The sequence below is a fragment of the Sorex araneus genome, chromosome 5 (genome assembly GCF_027595985.1).
Source record: "Sorex araneus isolate mSorAra2 chromosome 5, mSorAra2.pri, whole genome shotgun sequence".
Taxonomy (NCBI): domain Eukaryota; kingdom Metazoa; phylum Chordata; class Mammalia; order Eulipotyphla; family Soricidae; genus Sorex; species Sorex araneus.
In genome coordinates, this window is record NC_073306.1 from 147327527 (window position 1) to 147354221 (window position 26695).

The 26695-nt window shown below is 42.8% G+C and overlaps 1 protein-coding gene and 1 long non-coding RNA gene across 2 annotated transcripts in view; one reads left to right on the plus strand and one right to left on the minus strand.

The window, feature by feature from the left end:
* HS3ST1 (heparan sulfate-glucosamine 3-sulfotransferase 1) overlaps window positions 1–932 on the minus strand; it is a 30935-nt gene extending 30003 nt beyond the window's left edge. The window contains exon 1 of the mRNA XM_055140266.1: window positions 773–932. The gene's annotated coding sequence lies outside the window, so the exon portion shown is untranslated. The remainder of the gene's footprint in view (window positions 1–772) is intronic.
* A 5846-nt stretch (window positions 933–6778) lies between these two features.
* On the plus strand, window positions 6779–23244 carry LOC129405082 (uncharacterized). The gene is made up of 3 exons (XR_008630300.1): window positions 6779–6890; window positions 20379–20463; window positions 20769–23244. It is a non-coding gene; the product is annotated as an uncharacterized LOC129405082 (long non-coding RNA).
* The last annotated feature ends 3451 nt before the right edge of the window (window positions 23245–26695 follow it).

Consider the following 26695-nt stretch of genomic DNA (forward strand, 5'->3'; position numbering starts at 1 on the left):
TGAAAAGAGAGGAGAAAGAGAAAGAGAGATGAGAGAGACAGAGACAGAGAAGAGAGAGAGAGAGAGAGAGAGAGAGAGAGAGAGAGAGAGAGAGAGAGAGAGAGAGAGAGAGAGAGAGAGAGAGAGAGGAGGAGGAGGGGGAGGGGGATAACGGGTTTTTAGGATAGAAGGCTACTTACACTCGCCCCTGACTCTCTTCCTCCTGAGCATCGCGTCCCCCGAGGCTGCCCCATCGTTTCCCCATCCCACCCCAGCGCAAAGGCCACCCAGAAGGAGCTTCTCTTACCGTGGGATACTCCCATCGCCCGACAGACTTTTCGCTGACTGTATCCCGCCCCGGTTCCCAGCCCGAGTGGTACCCGGGCTCCCCCGCGCGCTGCTCTCGCTGGCCCTCCGGCCAGTCCCTGGAGGAAGCAGCGTACAGAAGCGAAGCTCGCTCGTGACTGTGCTAAGAAGAGGGAGTTTTTTGTTCTTTTTTGGAGGGGGGGTACAGCCAAGGAAATAGGGTAGGGGGAAAATCAAATGCACAGAGTGTCAGAAACCCGGATACCTGAGGGTCAAACCAGTCCCCCGCGCCCCGCAGCGCCGAGCGGCCAAGGCAAGAGTGAGGATGTAGAAACCCCCGGGACTCCCGCGTTCTGGTTCCGCTCGTTCCAGCCGCGCCTCACCTCGGACTCCGCACTTAGCCCGAGTCTGAGAGGCCAAGCCGGGGGCATCCCGGGCGATGCTGCCCCGCAGCCCGGCGTCCCGGCCGCGCGCGCTCTGCTCTCACCTGAGCCCCGCGCAGCTCCAGCCGCTGGGGTGCCCCCGCTGTGCTCCGAGTCTGGGCCATCTGCAGCCTCGCACAACCCCTCGGGGCGCGCCGCCGGCCACGGGCGCCGGTACCCAGCGACAGCCGGCAGTGGCGGCGGCCGGTGGCAGCGCGCGCGTCGGGAACTTGGCGGGCGGGCAGCTGATCGCTCCGTCCCCGCGAGGGGAGGAGCAGGGGGAGGAGCTGGAGCAGGAGGAGGGGACCGACGGGGCTGGGCCCGAGGGAGCGCGCAGCGGGCGGGGAGGATCGCGGGCGCCCACTGCTGCCCGAGTTGCACTGTGCGGCCGCCAGGCGGGCGGGCGGGAGCGCGGCGGGCCGGCCAGGGGGCGCGGGGTCCCCGAGCTCCCCCGCGCGCTCCTGGCTCAGCTCCGCGAGGGTGCGAGGAGCCGCGGACTGGATGGCACTTGGAGTCCTGCTGCAGGGATGGGGAGATGTCAAGGCAGAGGCTCCCCTCTTCTCCCGCTCCCTTGCAACTCCCCGCGTTCCCTTTCCCGCAGGCTCCTCTCTGGCGGGGATGCAGCGGGGCGGCCTCCTCTGGCGCTCGCCGCGCTGCGGATCTGGCAAGCGCGGGGTCCCCGCGGCCTGCACCCCGATGCGCTCCCGGCGCCCCCTCCCGGCTCGCGGTCGCTCTTTCCCGGCCCGTGTCCCCGAGTGTGCGCAACGCTCTACACCCGGAGATGCTCAGGGCTCATTCCTGGCTCTGCGATCAGGGTTCCCCAAAGGCAGCGTTCCGGAGGAGGAGGGGGACCATACGGGGTGCGGGGCATCATCGAACCCACTTAAGCCCCGTGCAAGGCAAGACCCCTCCCCGCTGGCTCTCTCGCCACTCCCCCAGCTTTGCTCTTTCTAGGATGCCAGAAGCAAGCCGGTCAAGTCTGAGTTTAGGCAGGATTGGTCTCCAAGCCACTCTCTGCAGGTGTGGACCGACAGTCTGGGCGGGAACAACCAGCTCTAGTAGCACAACTTTAGGGTTTGGGGTATCCATGGTCTTGGGATCGGAATTTTCCTGAAGCGAAGCTGGTTGGCTTGCTGAATTACTGAGTTGCTGAAGAAAAAGCAAGTGGCAAATCTTCTCAAAAGCCTTCTTGCAGGATAAGCACAGCAGATAAGGTTCTTGCGTTACAGGAGGCCAGATGGTCATCCAAACCCTCCAGAAGTGATTCGTGAGCACAAATCCAGGAGTAAATCCCTAGCAGTGCTCGGTGTGCACTCCCTTTAAAAAAAGCACATTTGCAGATAGGAAGGAAGGTAGGAAATATCAAATAATCCAAGTAATCTAGATCAGACTTAAATAGACCTTTCATATTTTAACAGATCTATCATTAATCCTAGCACCTCTTCCCGCGCCCCGGACTAAAATGTGGCTTAAGTAGTAAGTGCCCCGGGTTTGATGCCAGAAGAGTTTCTGGTCTCACTGAGCACCACTAGATGTGACCCTCCAACACTAACAATAATAATATTTTTACAAAATCGAAACTTCCAGTCACCTTTTTTGAATGCTCCCTGATCTACGGAATGAAGTCTGTAGGAAAAAGACAGTTGTCTTTTTGCTCATGGAGCTTCCTTGCTGCCCTTTAAGAAATCTATGCAGGGCAAGACAGTACAATGGATAGGGCACTTGTGTTGTCAGCTTTGGCTCTGTCCCTGGTGCCACACAGATAGTGTGGACCTCACACAAAACAGAACAGCACAAAACTGAAGCAGCATTTTCTGTCTGTTTGATAGTAAGACTGGGATAAGATCTGAGCATGAAAAGTAAATAAGGGATATTCTTGCTATCCTTTCAGTATTTCAGTATCAATATTGCAAACCACAATGCCCAAAAGAAGAGAGAGAGACAGAGAGACAGAGAGACAGAGAAGAAAAGCGCTTGCAGTAGAGGCAGGCAGGGGGTGGGGGATGATGAGAGGGAACCTGGGGACACTGGTGCTGGGAAATACACACTGGTGGAGGGATGGGTGTTGGAACACTGTGTGACTGAAACCCAATCATGCACAGCTTTATAAGGGTCTATTGCACAGTGATTCAATTAAAAAGTTTTTTTAGAAAAGAAGCTGTATCTGGAAGGCCAAAACCAAGCCTTATTTTGGAACATAAGCTTTTGATCATTTATATGATCCTAGTGATTACTCCCTTGAGTCAGACCAAGATCGGTATTCATGTTTGAAGTTTGATAATTCACACATGTTATGTGTTAAATATGCACACATCATATATACAATATGTAACTAAAACACATGCTCTCATATATGTATATATGTATGTGAGTGTGTGTTTTCTTTTCTATTTTTTGTTTATTTGTTTGTTTGTGGGCCACACCCAGCGGTGTTCAAGGCTAATCTGGGCTCTGAATTTAGGAATCATTGCTAGTGGTGCTCATGGACCATAAGGGGTGCTAGGTCGGATGCAAGGCAAGCTCCCTACCCATTGTTCTGCCTCTAGAGACACACACACACATTTCCCACCATGTATGTGTGTATAACATATATATCTGCTTTTTAAAATTTCTCTTTAAACTCCCACTTTGAAATGCCTTAGTATTTACATTAGCATTAACTTAAAAGAAGTGTCCGCCCCCGCACACAGAAAGATGCATACAAACACACGATTTTTTGAAGCTGTGGGGAATGATGCATGAGTCTGTGGATGTCAAACAGGAGTTCAAGACGAACTGTCATATATTGGCATCCTTAAGCTTTCACCAGCATCTCAGACCTGGGTTCTTCAAAATTGGGATCAATGTTAACCCTCTAAGTTGGCATTCTTACTTGCCCTGAAGACTTCAAAGTATTTCTGTGTCCACAATCTCACAGCTCCTTGGTGCCATGCAGAGGCAGATTGGCAGCAATTCTATCACTAGCCCAGGAGCCAAAGTAAGTTCACTGATCAGTTGAGTTCCCTGCTACAGGACCCAGTAGAAACTGTAAACTGACACAGCCTCCACTCTCTTCCTTAGAATCCTCCTTTAAGAAGTGATTCTGGGCAGAGCTGAACAGTGACTTAAGGGCTGAGATTTGAGTTTCCCTCATCTTGCAAATTTCAGTGAGCATTGTTGCTCAGAGGTCTCTGTTGCGTTTTGACAAATAAGGAAGCATTAACTGAGCATTTCTGTTCTTCTTCATCTTGTCTCTGCCAAGATGTTTGCCAGTTCTCTCAGATGAGAGACCTCTGGGCCTCAGCTATCCAGGTGTTCAGAGTACCCAGCTCAGCTCTGCTATGTTTATGCAACCTCTTATTTTTTTTCTTTTACCTATTATATTTGCTAAGGAGCTGTCTTCTCAGATAAGTTAAAGCATAGATATACAATTTAGCTTTTCCCAGAATTATAGTATTTGAGAATTATAAAATCTAATTTTTAAATAAAATTTTTTTTGCTTTCGTTTTTGTTTTTTTAATTGAATCACCATGAGACACAGTTACAAAGCTTTCATGATCGGGTTTCAGTCATATAATGTTCCAAAACCCAACCCTCCACCAGTGTACATTTTCCATCACCAGTATTCCCAGTATCTCCCACCCCACCCCCAGCCTGCTTTTATGCTCTATGGCAGGCTCTCTCTCTCCCTCTCTCTCTCTCTCTCTCTCTCTCTCTCTCTCTCTCTCTCTCTCTCTCTCTCTTCTTTTGAGCATTATGGTCTGCAATACAGACACTGAGAAGTCATCATATTTGGTCCTTTACCCACTTTCAGCACACATCTCCCATCCAGAGTGATCCCTCCCACCTTCATTGTCATAGTGGTCCCTTCTATATCCCAGCTGCCCTCTCCCCCAACCCTTGAGGCAGGCTTCTAACCCTGGACCAATCCTCCTGGCCCTTGTTTCTACTGTCTTTGGATGTTAATCTAAAATTTGAAATTTTTAACAGTAGACAAATGGCACATTTCCCCAGGAATCATGATATAGGTCAAATGTTTCCATGTCCGTTCCTCCTGTGTCCGAAGAAGCCCGGGGGCTTGTGCCTGTTAGAGAGGGCCTGGCCGGAAAAGTCCCCATCACTCTCAAAACCTTCCTGCTCAATGAGAAAGGTTAAGTAGGTGAGCTTGAAGCAGCTACCATTCTATGACACCAGTTTCATTTGTTTATTTACTTATTATTTTGGACCACCTTCAGCTGTGCTCAGGAGTTACTCCTGGTTTTGCACTCTATGATTACTTATGACAGGCTTGGGGGACCCTTTTGGAGTGCCAGTGATCAAACCTAGGTCCGTAGCATGCAAGGCAAGTGCCCCACTTAGCCCCAAATACCCAGGTTTTAGCTGTGTATGTGCTCAAGCACTACAACAGATCTTGAGGAAGAGATGTACAGTAAAGACATCATTTCTGCCCCCAACAAAATCAAATACAAACCTTAAGTCTGGCATTCAGTCTGTCTTTACCAGACTTACTGACACCTATTTAAAAATGGCTCCACAAAAAAACATGCCCAAAGTGGCAACCAAAGTAAATGAACTATGAGTTTGGTCAACAGTGAGTAATTACAGTAGCGGAGATAGGAGCAAGGCTTTACATGAGTTTCACTTTCTTTCTGCACCAACCTTTTTAGAAAATGGGATTTCTTCATTACATTCAAGCAAAAACCCACTTTAGTGATGAGATAAGGGAGTTTAAGAGCCTCTAGTGTTCCAGAGGTGGAAGTGATTTGTCTAGGGCAACTACTCTTTCAGAAAAAAAAGTAAAATAATAATTGACTCCTAGTCCAGTGCTCTCTACAATCACATGATGCACTTACGTTGCTTTTGTTTTTGTTTTTGTTTTTATGGATCACATCCAGCAATGCACAGGGGTTAGTATGGCTCTGTGCTTAGGAATTACTCCCGGCGGTACTTGGGAGACCATATGGGATGCAGGAAATCGAACCCAGGTCGGCCGTGTGCAAGGCAAATGCCCTATCTGCCAGTCCCTTATGTTGCATTTTTATTTATTTATTTATTTATTTATTTGCTTCTTTGGGTCACACTTGGCGATGCTCAGGGGCTTCTCCTGGTTCTGCACTCAGGAATTACTCCTGGCAGTGCTAGGGGGAACATATGGGATACTGGGGATCAAACCCAGGTCTGCAGCGTGCAAGGCAAATGGCTTACCTGCTGTGCTATCACTCCGGTCCAGCATTTATTATTTTTGGAGTCTCTTCTTTCCATGAGATGTGTGATAGAAGACGGAGATGAGGAGGAGATGCAGGGAAAGAGACAAGAGACAAAGAGACAAGGAGAGTCTGTCTGCTCTGAAGGAGATTTAGGATTCAGTTTCTGTACCTGCCAAGGCACCACGTGATTTTTCTCTGGAACTCCTGCCTTTCTTCCCATAATGATCGCTTGAATCTTTCAGGTTAATAGCCTGAATATTAAGGAGTCCAATGGGATTCTTTATAAGCAGAGGAAATTGGGATCAGGTTAAAAATCCAATTTTAATAAACTTTCTAAGTCTGATTTAGAATAGAGCACTAATGGCTCTTACTGCTGAATCACCTTAAAAGTCAAATGTATTTTTAAAAGGTCCTGGCTGGACGGGAAGGTTGATGAGTGCTGTTTCATTGTACATTGGGCCTTTGTTTCTCCAGAGACGAGATGGTGCAGAAGCTGAGCAGAGCTGATAGGAAACGCTTCCATCCAGAGAGTTGGTTGGGTGGAGAAAAGGGTGTTAGGTTTGAAGATAATTTTCACTCCTTTGACCAAAACAAAGAGAGCATGATTACACTGTTTGAAAATTGTATCCTCAAATAACTCCACTAATTTGATTGTGCTGAGGTCTAGAATTGTTTCTATTTCTTTTGATTTGCAAATTAGCTAGAGCAGACTGCTGATGAGAAAGAAAATGAGAGTTCTACCCAGAAACCATGTGGCGCTGTGGTGGCTCCTAACTGGGCTGGTCCATTACCTGCTTCCCCTACTTCCTGTCACACTCAACATCCAACTTGATCTAAATGTCTATGATGAACCGCTGATTTTTTATTTTCTCTGAAAACAGGAGGTTTGTAGCTTGGTAAGATCAGTTTTGCTGCTGTGAAGCCTGGTTTTTCAACAGGGGAGGAAAGGAGAGACTTGCTTCCCTGGACCTTGCTTTGGCATGTAAGGAACTTGCAGGTGGGTTGAATGAGGTCTTGCAGGCTCTGGAGCAACTTTTACCACCCCTTCAAGAAGCATGAAAATTGGCAGGCTTACCCAGAATTGCGATGCTTATCAGAATTCACAGTCTATCGAGATATGTCTGGCAGGCTTCTAATTACAAAGGATCAGTTCTTCATCACCTTAGTTATCCCATTTCATCATGGAATTCTCTTCTCGAAGCCTGGCTCCCCTAACCTATTTCCTGACTCAGCTTAAATAATCCCATTTTGCCTCAATGCCTTTAAATACATGTCTATGTGGATTCTCCATATGTACTCAGGAAAATCTTTGCCGTCCTGCAGGTATGTCTGATACTAATTTGATTACCAAAGCAGCCTGAGAAGCACTCAGGAGCAGGGAAACATTTTTCTCTTGGCCCCTACATCTGGCACCCATGGCTACAGGGTTGCATTAAAACTATTACACATACCATCCCTTTTATTCACCAAAATCATCATTTTCTTTTATGATAGCATTGGCATCAAGATGAATATGTAGTTCTTATTTATTTGAATATTATCTCAAACCAACAAGCTCATGTTCCTTCTGATGTTAAAGAAAATTAAAACATTTTGGGAGCACCTAACAGTGTCATAGAATTAAAGCTAATACCTATATTTTCTCAGGAAAAAGGTGATTCTTGTTGATGATTAAATTGCAGAAAATAGATTTCTAATTTATTCAGGTATGTGTATGATAAATGCAATTCCCTGTACAGAACTTCCAGTTCATTTGTGGCATTGAATAAAAAAAAACTGTAGACAACATCTTGCTTTTATTTCTAATCCGATGTCAAACTTTGTTGTAGATTACACAGGTCAGTGCTGCAAAAATTGCAATATTGCAGGTCTGAAGTGGTCCCCTCATTCAAATGATTAGACCCTGCTGAGTGCTGGAATGCCTCTAGGGCAATGGGAAATTGTGGCACCCTTTGATTTTAGGTTTGATAGGACCACAGCTGATGGATGATTTAATGAGAGAGTCTTACTAATTTTCTCTTTTCAGCCTTATTTAAGGATATCAGAGAGTTCAAACTCTTCACGAGAGAAAAAGATTATTTCCTCTCTCCCAGACCCATTAAGTCAAGTTGAAAACCTTATTGGATCTTGTGTAGTATTGCTGTGGTTGGTACAGGAGTGGAGGTTTATGGAGAAGAAAAAAACTTAATTCCTTACTTTCAAGAGTTTTCAGATATACATCCACAAGAAACTTATAATTCAGATAATTCCCATGATGGCTCTCTAGATAATACAAATGTCAAAGAAACATTTGGACTCTATTCTAAGATCCTCATATATTGCTCTGGACTTTCAACTTTAAACACACACGGTATTTCCAGCAACTGTTTCCTCTAAGCCAGCCAGTATGAAGTCCCTGGAGAATGCCCCATTGCCCCTGAGTGGACAGTGCCACTTTATTCTTCCCAAATCTTGTTTTGATTCCAGATTTAAAATGGAGCCAAATTACAATTCTTTTGAAAAATGCTAGAGATTTTTTTCTGTAGTCATTGGTACACTTTTCTTATGAAAGGGTTTACAGTAGTACTCCATAAGTGCTATTTTTCTCTTCCATGGTAATAATAAACATTTTATAGAATGCTTTACAGATCATACAACTTATATCTTAAATGAAAAAGTATATAGATTTTTATATTAAAATGATAAGTTAGTATATCTCAATGTATTTTTTTAGCAGTATTTAGTCTAAATTTACAGGAAAATGGTTAACTTGTACAAAGCTAGGAAAATCCATTGGACAGCATGGGGAAAGGAAGGTGGCATGAAGGGACCAAGTTTTACACTTGGAAATATGAATACACTTTTGGTGCATGCCTGTTTTATGTATAAAAGTATGCAAGTTCAGTGCCTTCAGAAAGATCATACAACTAGGAACTCTAGAACAACTGTTCTTGAATTTAGAACTAGGGCAAAAGCCACATTCTCTGCTTTCTGTCTTGTGATATAACTATCCTTCCTTTCTTAACTGCATGCATTCACTAGAATGAGGAGTATTCTGCTATATTTCCAAATGAAGAAGAAGTTTGGATTCAGATTCACACTATAATACACATATCTACTAGCGATGTAACTATTCGTAGTAGTTAATTCTGGATAGTGCTATAATTGCAGTTAGTAAGCAGCTTGGCAAAATAAAATGCTAAGCTTAAAATCTCAATCTTTGGAGCAATTGTTATTCTCTCTCTGCATATATCAGTCCTTAAATATAAAAAGTTTTGACAAAAATGCTGCTCCCAGCAAGTGTTAACTCACTTGGAGAGGAGGGGACACAACTTGATTTTCTGGCCCTCCCCAACCCCCATGAAAACTCCTAGCTCTGTTTTCAGTGGTCATTCATTCATTCATTCATTCATTCATTCCACTCTCACCTAGTTCTTTAGTTCCTCTCTGCCAGACCCTTGGATGGGCCCAGGAGGTAGGAAGATGAGCTGGAGACAGCACCCCCTGCCTTCATGGAGCTGAAAACATTTTTTAAATTTATTTTTTATTTTATTTTATTTTTCATTGACTCACCATGAGATATAGTTACAAATCTTTCATTTTTGAGTTTCAATCATACAATGATCAAACAACCATTTCTCTACCAGTGCACATTCTCCACCATCAATGTTCCCAGTATACCCCCCTTTTCCAAACCTCCCCCTGCCTCCATGGCAGACAATTTCCCCCATACTCTCTCTCTCTACTTTTGGACATTATGGTTTGCAATACAAATATTGAGAGGTTATCACATTTAGTCCTTTATCTACTTTCAGCACAGTTTTGCTCCTTATCTGATTCTCCTCGCCTTTGGGATTCACTGTCAAAAGTTATCCATCCGATTGGACTCACAGGTGTGAGATAACAAATGATGCGACTATACAGAGGCAATGCTTACATCATTCTGATGTCAGCCCAATGATGACTGTATGTGTCTGCATTCAAATACCCAGAGCCTGGTTGCGGTGGTATTTGATGATGTGTATGATGATCGGAGCAATGTACCTCCTGGTTCATCTGTGCCATGCCAACTTCCAGAAAGTCAAACTCTGACTGCATGTAGGGACAAAAACCTTTACAGTGGCAAGGAAATAGAGTCTTGGCCTGAGGCCAGGAAGAATGGTCTGAGTCTCAAGAGATGGATTTCAAGTGACAAATTCTCTCTGGGTTTACAGAGGACAGAAGAAAGTATTTGCAGGCTCGGAGTGATTTGCCAGAAAGGGCTATGTGCTGCTTTGAAACTTTCAGTATTCAAGGGGTAAATTAAATTTTAAAGTGCAGATTTGCATTTGTTTTATTATAAAGTAATGCTTGTTCATTATAGGCAATTTGGGAAGTTATAAAATATTAGAAAGATGAAAACAATCTGCTGCCCAAAGGCTGTTCCTGGATTAAGACTGAGTAAATAACAAAGGAAAAGTTTTTTTAAAAATTGAAATTGCCGGTTTATTGTGCCAGAATATTACTAAGCTTCAACATTTAAAGTTGCTGATGTTTTAACTCTAGCTTTATTAAATGTAGCATCTGCCATATATTTGGGAACCAAATTTCCTAGTAGTAGGAATAGGGAAGGGCAGAAATTTTGATTTAAAAAAATATATTTGTGTGTATCACTTCAAAATTTGTGAATGAAAATGGACCAGTAGGTTATCATATCATCTCTGATTATATATAAAACTTGGAAGAAAGGAAAATAGAAAACTTCACCTGTACTCAGTTCTCAGACCCAAACGAGTGAAGGGGTTAAATGTGAAGGGCATCAGCCTCATGTGATGTTATTCTATCTATCTATTCTACCTATCTATCTATCTATCTATCTATCTATCTATCTATCTATCTATCTATCTATCTATCTATCTATCCTCCACTCCACTGCACTCCAGAGTGCAGTCCCTCTACGTCTGTCCTCTCTTTCTGACTCATTTCACTTACCTCTCAGTGTCTGTGTTGCAAGCCATAATGCCCAAAAGTAGAGAGAGAGTATGGGGAATATTGTCTGCCATGGAGGCAGGGGGGGTGGGTAGGAAAGGGGGATATACCCGGGATATTGGTGGTGGGGAATGTGCACTGGTGAAGGGGTGGGTGTTGATCATTGTGTGATTGTAACCCAAACATGAAAGCTTGTAACTATATCACAGTGATTCAATAATTTTTTTTATAAAAAAAGTGAAGGACAGGATTTTGTTTTACTTTTACCCTAGGGGGTGGGAGTGCGGGGTGGGGGTGGGAGAAACATGAAGAACATCTCAGTCACTTGGCAAGATCCTCAGCCCCCTACTTGCAACTCTACTCTGCATGGTCAGACCCTGCCCTCATGCAAAACCAGTTGGCAAGTGTTGGGTTTATTTCAATGTAATCAGACCATTCTCTACTGGGCCTGAGTTCTCTCCCTGGATGCATTGCTTGAGAATTGCATCCACGCCTTTGTGCACTGTTATTGTTGCATAGGATTGTCCTGAGTGTACTGGGTATCCCGTTATCATTCTACTTTTGAAGGTGTTGTTTCATTTCCGGTTTGAGGTTTTTTACCATGCCGGGCTCCCATGGACACTCCTGTGCATATTTTTGACTCACGAGTGAAGTTAGAAATGTTCACTGAATGCTGCCTTCCACTGTCTGATTTTCAAGGTTAAATGTCGAATTGCTTTCCAGAGTCTGAACTTCTTTATCCCACCTGCAGTGTTAACTTTAACGCTCTGCTTTTCTGCCAGTCCTTGGTGTCATCAGTCTGCTTAATTTAGACACTTTTTTGGTGTGTTTTCAGGGCTGTGGCACTAAGTTTTATTTTGAAATTTTAGGATGACAATGTGTAGGTATATTTCTCTAGAATTTAATGACCGTTTGAATATTCTCTTCATGAAGTCCTTAATGACTTTCAATGGGATCTCTTTTCTACCCTCTCTGCCCTATTGAATTGTCTTTTGATCATTGTTTTCTAGATGATCTTTACATACTTTGGGCAAGTGACTGCTTTATTTTGCTTATCAATAACATGGGAATAATAGTAACCCATACTTTACATAATATGTTACAAGAATGTATGAGATACGACACGCAAAGCCTACAACCACATGTGACACTGTGCCAAAACCTGAAACCATCACTTGTAGCACTGCTAAGGGTCCACTGGAAAACTATCTTCAGTTTCCTCACTACACTTAATCTTCACTACAGTGACATCAAATGAACAGAAGCTCTGGGATGCAAGAAGGTTTAAACAGAAAAGGTGCCATCATCTGATGTATGTGTGGGAGAAGAGAGGTTTCTCTGGGACTTCCCACCACACCTAGTGTTGCTCAGAGATTATCCAGGTTCAGCTCAGAGGTCACTCCTGGTGGTATTTGGAGGGGGATCTTGAAGTACCAGGAATGGTATCCAAGACTTCACATACGTAAGGCAATATTTTGTCAGGGAATCAAATCCTAGCCAATGTTGACATTATTTTTAAAATGTAAAAAATGTAAAAAAATAAATATTGAAGTAAATTAAAACTTTAATAAATTATTTTAATTAAACAAATTTTAAATTTTTTTAAAAAATACATATGTTCATTGAATCGAATATGCCATGGGTAGCTTGCCAGGTTCGGCCATGCGGGCGGGATACTCTCGGTGGTTGCTGGAAACAGTAACAATGAGTCTCACAATAGAGACGTTACTGGTGCCCACTCAAGCAAATTGATGAACAATGGGACGACAGTGCTACAGTGCTACATAAGTTCAACAATTTCAATAATAGTCACAAAGCTGGAGAGATGATACCGAGGTTAAGGGACATAGCTTGGCATGCCACAGACCCTAGTTTATTCCTTTATGCCCCACGATTGCCTCAGCATCACAAAGTGGGGCCCTGGAAGTCCCCTACACACACTTGCCTGTGTGACCCTGGAGAGACTGTGCACCACTAGGCTGGGTTGGCCTGGGTATCCTTAGCACCTGAGTGACCTAACAGTATGGCATCTTCTGGCCCTTTTATTGAACCAAGGGTTATGTTTACTGAGAATCACAAGGAAGGGCCCCTGGTTCCTGAGAGTCCCTGGGAGCAATCCCCACCCCCCCATACATCCTAAATTTAAATTAAGTTTTATATTCCAAATAATATGGAAACACTAATTTATCATATGCCCCTCTACAATCTCTGTAATGTTAATCAGGGAACCCCTATGTGCAGACTATCTCAGAACTCTCTGCCACTTACGCGGAGTGGATAAAACATTGCACAACAGAATACTACTCAGTTATAAACAACATGGAATTATGATATTTGTGGCATAGTCTTCTTGATGGAATTTTGGAAGAAAGAAATGAAGTAGACACAAATACCCTACAACTTCCTATATGTTGCTACAAAGGAACAAAACAAGCTAAGTGAAGTCCAACCAAAGCTAAGGCCTAGAGCAGGTCTGTGGAAGAGCAAGGCGGGGAGCAAGAGGCTGGCAGGTGGATTGCAGAGTGATGGATGTACCTCACCTGGTGGCTCTGTGAGTCCGTGACTTTGGGGAGGGGTGAAGCTGTAGCTCTGGCATTTAGTGTGTTGAAAGCCAGTGTTTCCCCAGTTGAAAGCTAATAGTGAATTTAAATAAAGGGGGAATGTTGTGTGATTTCTATGAGGAGAACAACGTGGTTTTCAAATTGAAAGTAACCCAGGAAACAATCAGCTAACTACTGCACCATGCTACTGGCATTTGGCTTGTTAATCCCCCAAATTAAGAGTTATTTTGCATAGGGAGGTTAAAGAAAAAGACACAACACAACACAGAAAGCGCCCTGGACACTAGAGTAAAATTTAAAATTAATGGATGTACACTGTGAGCAATGAAGTTTGCTCAGCTAAGAGCCTATCTTGGCCCTTACACTTTTCCTAGCTTTATGGGTATCACTTAGCAAGAAAGGGACAATTTTTCTCTTCTGCCCTGCTGGGAGTTGCTTTGTTCTCAGTGGCCAAGACAGGAAGAGTTTCTTAAAAATAAAATCCCCAAACAAATAAGCAAACTTTAATCAGTCCGCTTTTGCTCTCTCCATCTGTGAAATTTTCACAGGCAGATTAAATAAATTCCTTTTTGAGGAGGAGAGCGTGAGGAAGACCATAATTTAGGCCTTTTCCACCCAACATGACAAACAATCTTTCATTTATTATTCCTCACGGGAAACAGCTACTCGTATCTTCCTTCTAGGTTCCTTAATTAAATTCAGCTTCTTCTATTTTTCTCTTGATTCACTCCCTTTCGTCCCTGGATTAAACTAGTTTTTCATAGTTATAATTTCTCAGCTGTTAAATTTCATTTACCTCATTTAAATTTCTGTAGATTTTGCTCCCCGAGTGGAAAGTTTGTTTACTTATTTATTTTGACTTCTTTCCCCAGGCAAAAGAACCATCCTGCTCAGAGTAGAGGTAGTTCATTTATTAACAGCCATACCACATGGTTGCATATCCTTCTACAGAATAAGCATGGCGTTGATTAGAGAGGAGATTTGATTGATTCCACAAAGGGATTCCCCTGGACTGTCAAAAATGAGCTTTCTTACCCTGGAAGGACCTTCTGAGGGGCTACTTCTTGCATAAAAGCCTCTGATTTCTACATAAATAGACTACTTAGTGAAAAAAAATTGACCTGAGAGTGGTTTGGGCATGGGACGTTGGAAGCTCAGGTTCAATGCCCAAAGCATGCATGTTCCCCAAGTATCTCTGAGTGACCCCTAAGAACATAGACGGTAATAGCCTGTGACAATCATCAGGGAGCACCCCTCACATACACAGAAAGAAAATATTCCATGGGGCTGGCACTGCAGTGCAGTAACTAAGGTGCATGCCTGGCACCCAGCTGACCTGGGCTGAAGGCCCGTTCAGCATATGGACCCCAACCCCTGAAGCAGTGACAGCTGAACACAGACGTGGGAATAAGCTCTGAGCACAGCCGCTGTGGCCCCAGAACCAACAATAATGGCACATTAATGAAAATTAGGGAATGAACAATTCACACAAAATATTTCCTTGGGTATTATAGAAGTTAGGTTAGCTCTTGGCCACCAACCCTTTTGGAGATCCTAGAGGATGATATATACACATGTGGAATATTTCTACACCTACTGACCCTACTGGTTGATTTGCAGACCTGCCTCGGAGGCATAGCTGTGCTTATCTGTCCATAGACCTGAGGATCTGCAAAGTCATCAATTTGCTTCAGCCAGTGGTGTGTGAGTAAGTTAGTCTCCTCTGCAGTATAACATGTCCCCATAGCTCTCTTCCTCTTCTTCAGTCCCAGGTCCCTTCTCCCTGGTTCCCAGAATGAACATGATGCCTCAGGAACAGGGTGGTGACCTCCTATAGGTGACATGAGGAAAAATGAAGTACCTGAGGCTTGATTATGTCCAAGCTTTCAGTGAAATTACATACATGTTTTAATTATTCCAGGAATATTCTAGGGATCCAGGGAAACAATCTGTGGGGCATCCGTGTACTCTGGTACTTAACAATCAGTAAGCAGTAGTCAATGTTTCTTGAGTGACTGAATGACTCATTGAAGTCATCAATGACAAAGTCTCATTCTCTGCTGCCATAGTTGGACATATTGGAAATTGCCTCTCAGGCTGAGAAAAAAACCAATTTGTTATGTTAGTTGTAGATTGTTAGTTCCCCACTCCTCCCCCAGCCCTGGACTCATAAATAATCATTTAGCATCTTCTCTGTAAGACAGCTCTGCAGTATTTGCAAACAGCGAGACTATCCACTTCAGGATTTCAGGATTTAAAAATGAAATATTTCCAAATCTTGTCTTGTATGTTATTTTTCATGATTTCTACTCTCTCTACCTCCTCAAAATTCTCTGCAGGGACTCTACTGTCACTATGCCCCCCTGCCCCCCAGTATGTGGGATCTGGAGTTGGAATCATCCACATGTGTGGCCAGATTAGCAGAACGTTAGAAAGGACAGTCTCTGGACTTATTCTCCATCTGGACTAATCACATGGAGTCCAACAGCCTACGACTCGGCTATTCTTGGCAACCACATCACACTGCTGATTCACATTGACTCACCCAAATCCGTTAAGCTTTCTTCATAAGACTTTGTTACCAAGCTCTGCCTCAACTTGTGAAGCAGGTTTAGGGGACACATTTCTAGATCCCAAAACGATTCTTTGTTAAACTATAAGCCTGAATCTGTGGTATATTTTAGGGAAAAGGGATTTTCCTAAATTTCTGGGGACAGAAAGTCAGATATTAGGGACAGAGAAGGTAAACAACAGTGTGCCATCAGCTCTGGCTTGACCGGAAGACTCATTGTCTGCTCTAGTAGCCAGAACTTAACTTCATCATAGAACTTAGAATCATCACGTAATTTCTTAAGGAGAACAGAGGATCAGCATTCAGATCATGTTCTAACAAGTATCTCTATTTGCAAGTAACAGATTATTAGAAGCCATCATAGTCCCACCTCTTTCCTGGAATGTAGACATGCTTTATGATGGACAATAGCAAAGGTGACTGGGTAAATGTGATGTGATGCACATAGTTATACCACATAGGATTGCCACATGTGTGTTTTAAGCAGGTGATTTCTTGCTGGTTTTGCAATGTATGTCTGTATGTTGTGAGCTTCCTTGTGCAGAAAGCCACAAGGCAATAGTGTGAGAATCTAACTAGCAGACAGATGTAACCCCTCCATCTCACAACCTGCAAGACACACTGAGGTTCCTGGTAACATGTTAAAGTCTGCAGTCACCTAGTCCGCACCTTTCTCATAAAACCCTAAGCAAAGAACCCAAAGTACCAGGAGTAGAGTCCTGTTTTGCAGAAACCATGCTTTCATACAAGGTGTCTCCCCAAGATGCTAAGTTGACTGTAAATTATTACTCACAAATATGTATCATATAATTAGAAACCAGCTTCATTTGTAATACAGTGAGATCATGAAACCCAGCAGGCACATACTCATTGTCTTCCTTTGGGTGGGTTACTTTGACTTACTGGGCATTGGCCAATATCCTTGTGCTACACCAACATGGGACTATAGAGGCAAACTTCACACTCAACTTGCACAAAAGATTTTTCTATAGCCTTGGCCTTAACTGACTGTTCTTTTGTCTTATTCGGGATCCCTTCTCTTTTACTGTATTAGGATTCTTTGTTCTGTACCCATGACTAAAGATTTTTGTCCTGCCCTCCAGCCTCTTAAATTTTATTCTCCACTAGACCGAGTTTCCCAGTTTAAACCCCTCCTATACTTTCCTAGGAGACTTCCTATCAGGGTTCCATTTTATCTTGAAGAACTGGTTCTCTCTGATCTCCTGCCAAATAAGACACATCTACTGTTTGAGATTCCTCATGGTAAAATTTCTCTAATCACTTTTGATAGACTTGGAGATGTCAGTGTGAGAACCTCCCACCATTTTGATATTTTCATCGGAGAATTGTCATCAACACTATTATTTAAAAAATTTGTGCATATCTCCACATGCTAAAATGGACTTGTAAATATAGTCTCCCAAATGTATCCTTGTGGTCCTTTGATGACAGGCCCCAGGTCATGTTTTATAGGTCCTGGGCTGCTGGTTGAGCATGAGACTACCTGACATCATGGTTGTCCTTTCTGGTGCCTCAGAGACTGGACACCATGGCCCATGGAATCAATGGATGACTTGGCATTGGTGTTGCTGCCACCATGATTTTCCACTTTACTTTGAGCAGAACTTGCCAGAGATAGAAAACATTTCTGGATCCCCTTTGTGCTAATGCCCTTTAAATGTGATATATACAGAGATAGAGAATCCAGGACCCCAGCCCAAGGATCTTTGGAATTTCTCACTCAAAGCAAAAGAATCTTTGAGCTTAGGGACATGGGATATCCCTTAATTTTGACAGCTCAGATTCTATAACATAGAAAAGCTCCTATAACATAGGAGGCAAATCAAAGCAGTGGGCACCATGAGTGTCCCTGGAATTTTAGATGGCAGAAATGGGACTGAGAAAACACCAATTCACTTCCCCAATGCTACCAACAAAACAGCAGAAATTCAGAAAGATTAAGACCTGGGCCAAATTTATGCATTTAATTAATACCAGTGTCCAGACTTTATTTCAGACAAGGTCACCAAGGTCACCATGGATTTCTCCTCAAGCCCATCAAAAAAAGCCTTGAGGTGCAGTCAATCATTTTCAATTCCTTGAGGAAGAGGTGAGTTACAACCAGAGGAGGCAGCCACCAGATCAACATCTCTGTCTGCTTGTCTAGACTTTGAGGAGTCCAGAGAGCCAGAGAAATGGAAATAGTACCCTACGAAGTCAGGGGAGACAGTTGTCTCAGAAGAGGAAAACTCGGCTGGGCATGATGTCCTCTCGCCAGGAACACTGTGCAGATGGAGCGGTTCTTGGAGACCACGTTTTCTTAACAGAGGATTATTTCTTCCCTTATTTCTGTTCTGAGACATTTAGTCAAGGGCCTATTGATTTTTATTATTTTTAATTCCAGTCGTGCCTCAGCGGTACAGTGGGGAGTTAATGGAAAGATCTTTTCTGTCTGGGTCAGAGTGTTTGAAGAAAATTGTTCCCCTCTGAGACCAGCAGGATGGTGACGGCAGGAATCGGGGCGGGAGGCAAAGCAAGGACAGTCTGAAGAATGAGGGCAGAGCCTGGCCCAGGGATCTTCTCCCAAGAGAGCCTCTACATTGAAGGGGCTGGTTCTTATTTCTGCTTAAATACTTTTTTGAGCTGCATTTGAGTCCTGACCCTGCCACCACATCTCTAGGATGTCCATATGCTTGCATAGGGTTTTCTTATGTGTTCCTATAGCCTGAAGGTTAACATTTGCACTTGTTTATATGTGACATATGTTTGACAAGTAGCTTCCACGGCTCTACCGATCTGCCAGACTAAGGAAAGTGACTTTTATGTTTATTTATATAATTTTATTTGTGAGGTGGCAACACTGAGCAGTGCTCAAAGATGACTCTTCTACTTTGTGCTCAGGGATCACTCCAGGCAGTGCTCAGGGGTCCCAATGTTGAAGGGGAATATTGTCAAACCAAACTGGGATTGATCACGGACAAGACAAGCACCCCAGCACCTAATCCCTTATATTATCTCTCCAGCCCAGCAAACGGATCTCTCTTTGGGGACTAATGATAGTACCTCACTCTGGCTCAGAGCTCTCAAATGGTGGGGATGACACCTGCCAGAGGAATTTGTATTTTGCAAGAGAGAGGCTGCTTTGTGTCTATGTTAACACCTCTGCAGCCAAGTGACCTGGATTCTAAGTGGGGCTCTATTTAGCAGCCATCTTGGGACTTATGACAAGATATCTGAGTTTCCTGTGCCCTAGTTTCCTAATCTAGAAAGGGTGACGTTGTAATTTCCACTTAAACCGAAAGCGAGTTGAATGTTCTTTCACAGACAGTTCTTAGAGCTTTGCCCCCTGTCTGATATTCACAAAGTAGAACAGAATTGAGTTCAGGGTTCCATGAGCCCCAATCTGTGCAGGAATCTGTCCCAGCCGAACCTGGTGGACTGGAACTAGAAGGTTCCGTCTGACAATACTCCCTGGGACCCAACCCTAGTATTACTTCCAGTGACTTCCCTCTGTCCTGCCTGTTTTTTCCTAGTTTGGTGGCTTTGCATTCATTTCTGTGCTGTGAATATGGCAAGCACTCCCAGAGCTGTAAGGTGAAATCCACTTCTTCTGCAGAGGCCTCCTCCCCTCTCATTCTCTTTTCAGACTCTTTTCTTACTCCTTATTGAGTCAGTTCAAAGCATTTGGATGAGTTGCTGAATTAACTTGGTGATTATGCAGAGTCCAGACTTTGTTTTTTGATATACTTTTTATACATGGATGTTTGTGTGCATCTGTGTGTGTGTGTGTGTGTGTGTGTGTGTGTGTGTGGCCTGTATGTAGTGTATAGTGACAGTGAGGATAACTCAGAGGAAATGATTCTGGAGAGAGAACATAGAACCCCACCCACACCCCCAGTCTTGTTAACAGGGGCTATTGGTTGGAAGTGGGAGTTTTTACGTGGAAATGGGTGGGTGAGTAATCATTGCAGTGGTCTAAATTCCTGTGCTTTGGAGATCTTCTTTGGCTCCTGTGTTCCTGCTAGTCCAGTTACTTCTCCAAGTGTGCTTTGGACCAACAGCTTAAGCATCACTTGAGAACTTGTCATAAATAAAAGATATAATACTAAATAAGACTTTCAAAATCACACTCCAAGGGCAGGATGAGAAATCCATAGTTTTACCAACCCTCCAGAATATCTGACGCATACAAAATGGAAATCACCACTTGAATGCTTCACAGCTCCCTTTGCTGGTATGATTTGGCGTTGGCCAAAGTAATACCAGCTGTGTCCCTTTATTTTTCCATCATCAAACACACTTCATGGTGTTATTTCTTTGTCTTCTGTGATAAAAAGCATTATATGGCAGAACTTGTTGAACAAGCTCTAATTGGTCTGATTCCATGCCTGGTCTTTTGAATCAGGGTCTCTAAGGGCTGAACCAGGGAAGATGCATATTGGAGCAGACTTTCAAGTGAATCTACAGTGAAGATCAAGAAGGTGTGAGAGGTGAGTTTCTGTTGGGAGATGACACTGAAGGGTCAGGAGTTATCAGCAGGACAAGTTTATAGCCAAAAGTTCATTTTGGGGTGATTTGAAGTGCTCAGAACATGGGCAGGAGTCTGTCAAGGAGAGATAAAATGTCTCCTGACACACAAATATCTCCTGATTATTGCTTCCTGATGCTACTGTTGTATCCTCTTTATCCTTGTGTTTGCTTCTCTCATCTCCAAAGCTTCCACAAGATGTGAAATGAATGACTTGAGTGTTTTGGCCTACTCCAAGCAGCATTCTTTTGTCACCATATCTTCCAGGAGTATCCAGTTCAATGATCCTTCAGTTACCAGACTTGCAACACCTCTACAAATAATTACGCTCCTGAGAAAAGAAATTATCCCACAAGTGGCTTTCCAGTTTCCAAGATCCTAAATGTGGTTCAGCAAACTGGCTTCAGGAGGAGTCTTATTGATATGCAACAAGTATTCATTTTAAAAGGTGATGGTTAATGGGTTATCAGAGCTCATAACCCAACAATGCAGGAGGACCTGATGAGACATGGGTCATCACCAGGGAGTGTTGACCATAACAGACTGCAGCTTGTTCACATCACATTCAGGATCAGTATTCCCAGGCCACTAGGCCAGTGATCATGACTTTGGGCTCCCTGCAAACATATCACTCTCAGATGCAAACTCCACAACAAAAGCATCAAGTTGCTGAGCCCAATGCAGGTGTGACTTTGAGGACAGGGTGAGAATAAACCAGGATGCTATTTTTTCTCTAGTGTCTCTCACTTGTTGATTGGGTTTCCCAAGTGACAGAGAACAGTGAGAGAGGAGCAGGGCTGTCAGAGAAGCTAGAGTAGACAAGGGTCTGGAGTGGCAGTGCTCCAGCATTTCACATGGTGAATATTTGAAGAAAAGTATATTCGTAAGTCTCAATGATTTTCTTAAAAGTAACAGTAGCAAGTGATCTTTCGACTTGTCTCATTTCCTCCAATCTCATTTCACCTGATCTTTTCCCCTCCCTTTGCTCTCCTTCCCTCCTTTCTCCTTCCCCTCCCCTCCTCTTTCCTTCTCTCCCACCTTCCCTCCACTTTCCTGCATCTCCCAGTTTCTCTCTGTTTCCTTCTTACCCTTACTCCTTTCACTGACTGTGAGTATTTCTCAGATCAGAAATTCTACATCCTTGGAAGAAGCAGCGGAAAAGTAATATTCTGAATTGAGAAAGAAAATTTGAAGTTATAGCCATGAAAGACATTGTAAAATTAAACTCATTAAAATTCCCACAAGTTTTTAATTCATTTTTTAATCTGTTGATGGGGATGACTGGGCAGACTCACTCGAGGTTTGCTTCTTCATTTTATAACACATATATGTTTCTATGAAATAGAACCTGGTAGGGGATGTGGCTCATTGTAGAGTGCTCATTTTGCATGTCTGAGGCCTTGGGTTCTATCTTTAGCACCACAAGATAAAAAAGTAATTAATCAATTAGTTAATTAAATAACTCCTAGGCTAAGAGTTTGAAATTGTTCCTAACAATAACACTTCTCTATGGAAATCTGTCCATAAAAAATAATTCAGAACAATTCAGAAGAATGTTTATGTACAGCAACACTAATTTCAACTTTACCTATAAGCACCTTTATATTGGAAACAATCTAGATGGGACAAAAATCTCTCTGGCTTGTTCACTTTAAGGCATATGATGTTTATAAAGCATTGGAAACTTGTTTGTTATAAAGTTGAAGTGAAAAGAATTGGTGCATAAAATATAATCACAACTACATGGAATAAATTAAAAGAACAAAAACCTACCAAGTGAGAAAACAGAGGCCTGCAACACACAACATCACTATAGGGACCGCCCAGGGACGGCAAGATTCTTGCTGAATAATAAGACTGCTTTTGTGTGTCACCTTTTACATTTCTTTAATTTCCCCCTATTTCACTCTGACCAGGCCTGTATTTCTTCACACCAAAATCAAATAAGCTTTTGTTAGCGGCAGCAACAAGATGCCGTTCCTTGGAAATGTCTGTGAGATCTTCAGCATCTACTGGGATCTTCTGAGATGGCCATTCTCCTGCTGAGGTCATGGATGACGTCCGTCCTTGTAACCAGATCCAGTAGGCGTGCCCTGCCCTTGTTTTAACAACCCTCCAGCAGCATTTAATGTGGTTAATCAGTCTTTCCTGACACTCTGTTGAAACCCCATTTCCTCCTGGGAGTGTGCCTACAACACTTGCCAATCTTGAGTCTTTTGTCTCTCCCGTTTCTCTGAATGTTCTTCCTCCTCCACTAAAACCCTGAATGCTAGAATCCCCCTCCCCCACCCCAGGGCCTCCCCCCACATCTCTCATGCCTTACTTAAGTACCAGAATCCTCTCATTTTAGCTGAATCAACTTCTTGGCTTCTTGGTCCAGACCTCCTTTTCTTGGGATGACTACATGACTGCTTATATGTCATCTCTACTCAAATAGCTCAAGCTATTTCAAAGTTACATCCAAAAGGACAGTCTTTATCCTTCCACTCTATGATAGAATTTTACATTTATTTTATTTTAGTTTTAGCTTTTTTTATTTTTAGGACACACCAGCAGAGCTCAGGGACTACTCCTAGCTCTGTGCTCAGGAATCACTCCTGTGATTGGAAAAACCTGTGAGTTATCTGGGACTGAACTAGGGTTGGTCACATGCAAGGCAAGTTCCCAACCTGCTGTACTATTGCTCCAGTCACAACATTCTTCTACTTTTTAATTTTTAAAAAATCAATGAAAATAAAGTCCTATTATCCTTCCTTGATTTCAGTGGTTCATCTTGGTTACTTTCTGAAACATTTATAACCTCCTCAAAAACTATTTGCTGAAACTGTAGATATTTTCCCCCCCCGGATTAGGTGGATTCTAAATCCTTAAAATAGAAATGTGACAGAATGCCACACCTCCAAGAGATCTGGACAATCAGAGTTTGTCTACTGTTACTTTATTTGATATCTTATGCAATATTAAGCAATATTTACATTGTACCAACACTAACACTAGTTCATGCATTTTCTTTATGAGTCTTGCTATTATTTTTTATTAGAATTTCTTTAATATTACTTTCTTTAGAAATCAATTTTTCCCAGATTTACTGAGACATAATTGACATGTACAGTAATATAGCATTGTGTAAATTTGTGGTGTACTTATTACAATCATGCATTATAAAATGACTACAGCAGTAAGATTAGTAAACACTTTCACATCCTATCCTTAAATGTTGGGAACATTTAATCTCTACTGTCTCAGCAATTCTCAAGGATCTAACATGGGAGTATTAACTCTGGTCAGGATACTATGCCATCTACACCTTAGATCTCAAGAAATTATCACTCAGAGCTAGGAGTGTGCACCTTCACCAACATCTCCCCGTTTATTCTCCCATCTACTCATATGTGGTTTTGTGATGTGTGTGAGAGGGTGAGAGTGAGAGTGAGAGAGAGAGGGAGAGAGAGAGAGAGAGAGAGAGAGAGAGAGAGAGAGAGAGAGAGAGAGAGAGAGAGAGAGAGAGAGAAGTGCTGGGGGAGGTCTCCATATTTTGCATTGCTTGGACTACTCCTGGCTCTGTATTCAGGAGTCACTCTACAATTGCTCAAGAGGCCATATATGGTGCTGGGGATCAAAATAAAGCCCCCTGCATCCAAAGCATCCCTCTCCCCATTTCCTTCTTCCCTTCCACTCCACTCATCTCTGGACCATCACTGTATCACTGTCATCCCATTGCTCATCAATTTGCTCGAGTGGGCACCAGTAACCTATCCATTGTTAGATTTGTTGTTACTGTTTTTGGAGTATCATATATGCCATGGGTAGCTTTCCCGGCTCTGCCATGTGGGTGAGATACTCTCTGTAGCTTGCCAGGCTTTCCGAGAGGGGTGGAGGAATCGAACCTGGGTTGGCCACTTACAAGGCAAATACCCTACCCGCTGTGCTATCGCTCCAGTCATGAATCCATTAAAATAAGGTCTGAGTCTTTTTTTTGCCTGATAATTTACTGTTGATGAGAAGAAAAAAATATCAAAGAAAGTATTTACCATAACCAGTGATTTCATCCAGGTATACCGGAGGTAAACATATTTGATTCTACTGAGCAGCCAATATTGTTCTTCTTCACTTGTAGCAAGTTAATGAAACTATACCCCTGTGTTCTTTTTTTTTTAATTTGCTTTTTGGGTCACACCCGGCGATGCACAGGGGTTATTCCTGGCTCTGCACTCAGGAATCACCCCTGGCGGTGCTCAGGGGACCATATGGGATGCTGGGAATCGAACCTGGGTCAGCCGTGTGCAAGGCAAACACCCTACCCGCTGAGCTATTGCTCCAGCCCCTACCCCTGTGTTCTTAAGTGACCACATTAAAGAGGACAGCACACAGCAGGGGCCAGGACCTGTTTCAGCACTTCCTGACATACCAGCCAAGTTCTAACAATTTTCATGATGCCACAACAGAGAGAAAGTTATCCTGGTGTTCTTATTAATTTTATTTTTATCTTTTAAAAGAAAAGAAAAATTACAAGATAACAGTTGGTGAACTTTATAATTTTAACAGAGGATCTGAACTGGGGTTTATAGAGTAATTTCAATCAAAATATGATGTTGGAGACCAGAGAGATAGTATAGGGGTGAAGAACTTACCTTGCACAGAGCAGATACAAGTTTAGTCTCAATACAGCATAGGAGCATGTAAGCATTTTCAGGATAACACCTGAGCACAGAGCCAGGAAAAAGTTAAAGCACTGCTGGATATAACCCTCAGACAAACAAAATTTGATGTTGATACCAATAATATCAGCTAAAAACTATTATTATTTTAGAAATACAGATTGTCTGCCCCTTTTTCTAGACCTACTGAATCTGAATCTACACTTCCAAGAAGGGTCTGAGGATGTGTTTGCACATACAATTTTGAGAAACACAGTTCTAGGATGGTAACTACTCACTGGACTGTGACTATTAGCAAAATCTCTGGGAAGCTGCAGGCTCTAAAAGTGGCAGAGACATCGGGTGTCTGAGCAGTGACTGGCAGAGGGCCTTAGACGGGAAGGTAACAGAGTGATGTAATTTGTAAGGTGACTTAAGATGGAGCGTCCTTAAAATAGAGCCATCTGTTGCTATAGTTAGTTCTAATTCAGTGCATAATGATCACATATATTTGAATTTTAACAAATTAGTAAAAATGTAAGGATATAGACAAAAATCTTCAGTTGGCAGGTAGGTAGGTGGGAGGGTACTTGGGACACTGGTGGAAGGAAACAGACTTTCTGATTGTGGGTGCAGTATTGGAAGGATATATCCATGAAAAGTTTAAGTGACAATATTGTAAATATAAGTACCTTAATAAAAGTGGTTTTAAAAGTAAAGTATTAAATATATAAGTTTAGACATTTTTATTAAGCTCAGGAATGACTATCTCATTTTACACTGTGGGCTATAGATCTAAACATACTATTTCACTATAGAAACTATATAATGTCAAGTTATTACATGTTCACTATTAGGGAAGATTCAAATAGAACCTATTATTGTAGAAACTGTAGAAAGTCAAGTAAGCACATGTTCACTATTAGGAAAGATTTGAATATAACATTTTATTGCAGAAACTCTCTAGTGTCAGCTAAACACGTGTTCATTATTAGAAGAGCCATAGAGAAAGTAAAACTTAAAATGACTCAGGGTCAGTAAGATAGTACAGTGGGTAGGGTGCTTGCCTTGCATGCTATTGGCCTGGGTTCAATCTCCAGCACAGCATCAGGGGGTCCCCATGATGGCCAAGCCCCACCAATGATCCCTGGGCTTAGAGCTAGAAGTAAGCCCTGATCAGTGCTGGGTGGTGCCTAAAATATTAAATGACAGAGATGTCTAGATCACCAATTAGAACCATTGTTCTAATATAGTTCTATTAATAACCATATTAGTAGTATTGATGATAATAATAATAGCTGTTTATATATCTAAATGGGCTGGAGCAATAGCACAGTGGGTAGGGAGTTTGCCTTGCTCACGGCCGACCCAGGTTTGATTTCTCTGCCCTTCTTGGAGAGCCCGGCAAGCTACCAAGAGTTTCTAGCCCGCACGGCAGAGCCTGGCAAGCTACTCATGGTGTATTCAATATGCCAAAACAGTAACAACAAGTTTCACAATGGAGATGTTACTGGTGCCCGCATGAGCAAATCGATATCTAAATACATGCTCATCCTC